Raw genomic sequence first — 5541 nt, forward strand, 5'->3', positions numbered from 1 at the left:
TGTGGCTATCACTAATTCACTGAAAATTACTTGGCTACCATTAATTTGTTTTAACATAATTGCTTATCACTTTTCATCTTGCAGGATCAGGAATTTGTTTCAGGTAATGATAACTAATCTATAATTTATTTTTAAATGTCATAATGTTTAGGAACAAATTTAATCAACTAATGAGGTTGATATATTCTAATTACACTCAAATCAGTGTTTTTTATTTTGCTATTGTCCTTATAATCTGGAGAAAATAATGTTTGAGAACCAAAAGAAATTTTGTGGATCCTTGAAAATTTCCTAGACACAGAGCCTACAGTAAAGTGGCCATGCTAGAAATGCTTCTTTATTTCTCTCCTCTTCCTCTCCCTTTTATAGGAATAAAACTCAGATGAAAAAGGACCTCTGCTATCTCAGATATAAATCTGACTAACTGACTAAAGATTGAAGAGTTTCACAAAGTCATAACCCTCCTTGTTTTCAGAAATAATCCCATTACACCTTGAGGACCTAAATCCCAACTTGCTGGTACTGGCAGCTTCCTAGGTTCACCTTGCCCAACTTTTTCCTCCTCTCTGAACCTAACCCTCTTTTTAAAGGCCATTCCCTCCTTGAACACCTCCATGATGATTCTGTTACAGTAGGTAGCTAGTCAGAGGTGAGCAGGGCAGGAGAGGGCCACTCTCCAGCCCCCACCACCAGGAATGTCAGGCAATAATCAGGTGATGGTCAGGCAGTTGTTGCATTGTCTCTCTAAAAAATAATTGGTCACAGCCAGCACCAGCGAAAGCAGCCTCCCAATAGATAGAAACACCCAAACCTAGTAATTAGCAGCTTCCCAATAAGATCTCAGGATTAGGCAAGTAGGCTCAGGAATGCACCCTAAGAGGCAAAATGGCAGACAACCTTCCTCTAGGAACACTGGACTGGTAAGGGAAAAACACCTCATATGAGCGTGCCTACAACTCCAGCAAACACGCTGCACATGTGGCCTCTCCCAAGTGCTAGCAGTCCACTGTGTATGCAGACAGCCCACCCCAAGGGAAGAATCAGGAGAGAAGGACTGCAAGATCCCAGAGGTATGCCAACATATAAAACCCAAGTCAAACCATGTGCTTGATCTCTCAGGTCGATGGTTGGCCCTCTTCCAAGCATACTTTACTTCCTTTCATTCGTGCTCTAAAGCTTTGTAATAAACTTTCAGTCCTGCTCTAAGACTTGCCTCAGTCTCTCCCTCTGCCTTATGCCCCTCAGTCAAATTCTTTCCTCTGAGGAGGCAAGAATTGAGGTTGCTGCAGACCCATATGGATTCACTGCCAGTAACATAAGTTGTTGCCGTGACTCAGATATGCTCTGCTGCTAACATACTTTGGTGCCATGTGACTCATATCATTTCCTGGTGGTAAGACACCTCTATGCCTCTCCTTCTTTGGCTTGAAGCATTCAATCCCCGTACGTGGTTTCCTTTTTCCCTTTTTCCCTTTTGCTCTCCTGCTTACTAACAAACCCCCAGAATGATTCCTCTCAGCCACAAGTGGCTCTGCTCCCCCTAGTTGATCTCTCAGCTCACCTGATGGGTGGCTCATGGGGTGGGAAGGACCTTGGGGTCCACATTGAGTAGAAGGAGAAACTAATGGTCCTCCAGGACAGGAGGTGCACAAGAGTGGTAGGGCTAAACCTAAAACCATGCAATGTCTGGGGTCTTCTCTGCTTTTTCAACTAAAATCACCTGTTTCCCAAGAACCCACACTGCCTTTTCTGTTTTCTCCATGTGTATTCTGAAATGGCCTTGTGCACCCACTGGATTGTACTCCCTGGGGGCAAGTCTGCCTCTTTACTTTCAATTCACATGCCATCTGACTTCTTAAACACACAATCCCTGTTATTTGTGCACCCACAGCTCTTGCTGCATCTGCATGGCCGCAAAGACATGGGCTCCCTTGAGGATATCCCCTGAGATTTATACTTGTTTTTACCCTACCAGCTTGGATGACCTCAAACTGTTCTCCGTCTGCTGGCGCATTGCCAGGACAGACACTAACTGGAACCCCAGGTCTGCCAGCTCCTTATGACTTAACACATGCTTTTCATTCCTGTTATGCCCCAGGGCCAAGTTTTCCAGTGGCTCTTGAAGCAGTTTGTCTGTACGGAACCTCACTCTGTGGTCTTTTAAGGATCCCACGTACTTGCTTTTTTTGACTTTGCACCCTTTTGGGAGGAGGGGAAATTCTTTCTTTGCCATTTGTGATTTCTTACTCCAAGTCCCAAGTCCTCTGGAGGTTACTACTTTATGTCAAGAGGGCAAATAAATGTTGCCCTCAGGAATTCAAGGGCCGCTGTTTTTACAAACATATGAAGGCTTTCCATGAGTATTCTTCTCACTTCCTCCCACTTCCTCCTGTAGCCTCCATTTCTCTAATTAGTTCCATGCCCTTCTCAATATGCATCAAGACCTCCAAGGTCATATTAGAAGGGAGGGAAGTCCAGCCCCCTTGAAGCAGTTAGCTAAAAAAAGAATATGGGAAATAGGAATCTGAGAAAAGAGGTTATCATTTTGTTGCTAGAATGCTCCAAATGAGAGTCACTATAAGGTCATAGAGATAAGGCTATAGGACAGCCTAAGGCTGCAGGTACAAGAGACCCATAGGACAAAGATGAAGGTTGGTCCCAGGCTAACAGATTACCATTAGAACAGAGATGCAGGCAAGTTTAGGGGTACATAGTAAGACTGGTTCATTTCAGAACCCCAAGGACTAACTGGGGGCCCACTGTTCACTCCAGTGTCTCCTCTGTTCTCAAGTGGGTAATTGTGATGAGACGGGACCAAGGTTAAGGGTACACACTGAGACCAGTTCATTCCAGAACCCTAAGGGTTAATGGGGGCTGCCCTATTCAGGATAGAAGGAAAGTAAAAGGGTATGCCTTCTTTTTCCTTTTTTCCTTTTTTGTTCTTCTCTGTTTTCTCTTTGCAGATGGGTAATCGCATCATCATACCACAGGACACGTCCCTCGGATGCATCCCCAAAAACTGGGAAAAGTTTGATTCCCCCAAACCTAAAAAAAAACAAAAAACAAACAAACAAAAACTCATTTTCCTTTATAATACTGTTTGGCCTAAAAATGAACTGACAGAAAATTACAAAAGTCAGCCTTAGAACCCAGTGCCCTTATGCAGGAAATCCGCAAATTAACCTCCTCAGTCTTTCATAACTGACTGCAGAATAAGGAGGACAGGGCTAAGAAAAAGAAAAAAAAAACAGGGACAAGGGGCAGGCTCAGCTGTTGGCTGATTTACAAGCTCTCCAGTCCCCTCCAGGTTGCCCTCAGAATACCCTCCCAGGTAACTGCCATTGGTGTGGGGAGCCAAGGCATCAGAAGGCAAACTTCCCCAATGGGATAAATGGGAAAAAAGCCCCTCTAGGCTTGTTCCCTCTGCCACAAGCTCAGCCACTCGAATGGGACTACACTGAGGGCTGAAGAGCCCCTGGGACAAGATCCCAACCTTTGATGGCCTTGAGCTGAAAGGGCTCTCCACTCTGGCTGGCTTCCGAATCAGACATCGTCATCAACAGAATAAAGCCAAGGGCAACTCTGGAGACAGCAAGTAAAATTATAAATTTCCCTTTTGGGTTCAAGACTTGCCTACTCTGTCCTAATCTCCTCTGAGCAGCTCTCCTCCAAATCCAGTCAGGTAATGGGGGCAAATGGCACCTCCTCCCTCCAAAAGAAAAGATTCACACCCCTTTGGGCAAAAATATACTTTCCAAGATGGGTGCTTACTTAGTATTTACCCAACCTTTGAATTCATCTTTCCCTCTAGCCCAAGCTTGTACAATCCATAGCCCATAGGCCACATACAGCCAGGACAGCTTTGAATGTGGCCTAACACAAATTTGTAAACTTTTAAAAAACATTATATTTTTGCTTTTTTTTTTTCTTTTTTTTTTAGCTCATCAGCTATCATTAGTGTTAGTGTATTTTATGTGTGGCCCAAGACAATTCTTCTTCCAGTGTGGCCCAGGGAAACCAAAAGATTGGACACCCCTGTTCTAGCCCTATTTCTCCTGGGAAAGCTACCTAAATCTTTAACCAAAAACTTCATCCTACACAGTCCTGCCTCAGGGGTTTAGACATAGCCCACACTAAATCGGACAAGCCTTAGCAAAAATCTAACTGAGCAGTCTCTTGAGGGGGGATAACTTCTACTGTACGTAGATAACCTCTTATCTGCTCCCCCTTCACAGGACCCACACAGCAACATACAGTACAAATCTTAACTTTCTAACAGAGGGAAAATGATTTGTTTTATTAAAAGATAAAGTAAAGAGGTATTTTTTGTAAGGAAGGTTATAAAGAGGTTGTGTATGAAAAAGGATCTGGTATGGTAAATTATTGTCCTAAAGTAAAACAACTGGTTGTTTAAACAGAGGGATGCTTAGGACAAGTCAGAAAGTCCAGGGATGTCATAATTAGTCTGTGTGAGTCATGAAAAAGATTCTTGAAAGGGAATTTATGAAAGAAATGTTATACAATTTTACAAGTTATTAGGCCCTCTACATGCTTCATAAACCACTGTTATTACTCTTAACTGTGCAACTTGCCTGCTCTAAAAGTAGGTAAAGCCTGGGGACATGCACTGTTAGCCACGCCCCCCAGCTATGCTGGAAAGAATCCGACTGTATCTGCACTTCTGTCTGGTGTCCTGGGTGCCACACCTAGTATATAATTAAAATCGCACCAGGTTTTTCACCAAAAGTAAAAGTTACTAAGAGTTAACAGTGAAACATGTACTTGAGACTACTGGAAAAACAGCTTTTCATGCAAGGAGTGTAAGGAAAATAGAATGTGTTTTTGGTAAAAGATTATGAGAAGGCATGGGAATGTGGAATTTTTTTTTTTTTTTTTTTTTTTTTTGCGTAAGTTTAGAGGGTTAAAGGATTGTTTTAAGTTAGGATAAAGCTGAAGGTTTAAGCAAGTTTTGGAAGGTTTATGAAAGATTAATCTTGAAAAAGAAATTCTGTATGTGAACATACTACCTAAATTATAGGGGTATTATTCAGTTTATCCATAAATCAAACATTGGAATAAAAGCACAACATGGACTGAGAAGGGAAAAATGCCTCAAGTGAGCATGCATACAACTCTTACAGCATTGTTCTGCTCTTTAACAGAAAATTGTAAAGGGTTATAAAAGGTTTATGAGAATATTACCTTATGTTCAAACTGATTAAGATTGGATAGATTTGTCTATAAGGTTTTATTAAGAACTGGGTTTGACATCAATGTACACTAATGCAAGGCAATATCTGGCTTTCTTGGGGCTGCATTTGTATAAATGTCTTATTGGTATGTGCTCCAAAATTCTGTGAAACTCCTATAATTCTGATACAACAGTATATGTTATCAGTAATAATTATGATTGTTCTGTTAAATTATTGTGTGCCACAGAGGTAACAAATTTCCTTGTCAATTGTGCCTTTAAATATGGCTGCCCTAAGACTTTTTGTCATCGACAGAAAATTGTTGTCTTGTTTTAATACTTTTTAAAAG

Source organism: Pan troglodytes, chromosome 10 (genome assembly GCF_028858775.2).
Source record: "Pan troglodytes isolate AG18354 chromosome 10, NHGRI_mPanTro3-v2.0_pri, whole genome shotgun sequence".
Classification (NCBI taxonomy): Eukaryota; Metazoa; Chordata; class Mammalia; order Primates; family Hominidae; genus Pan; species Pan troglodytes.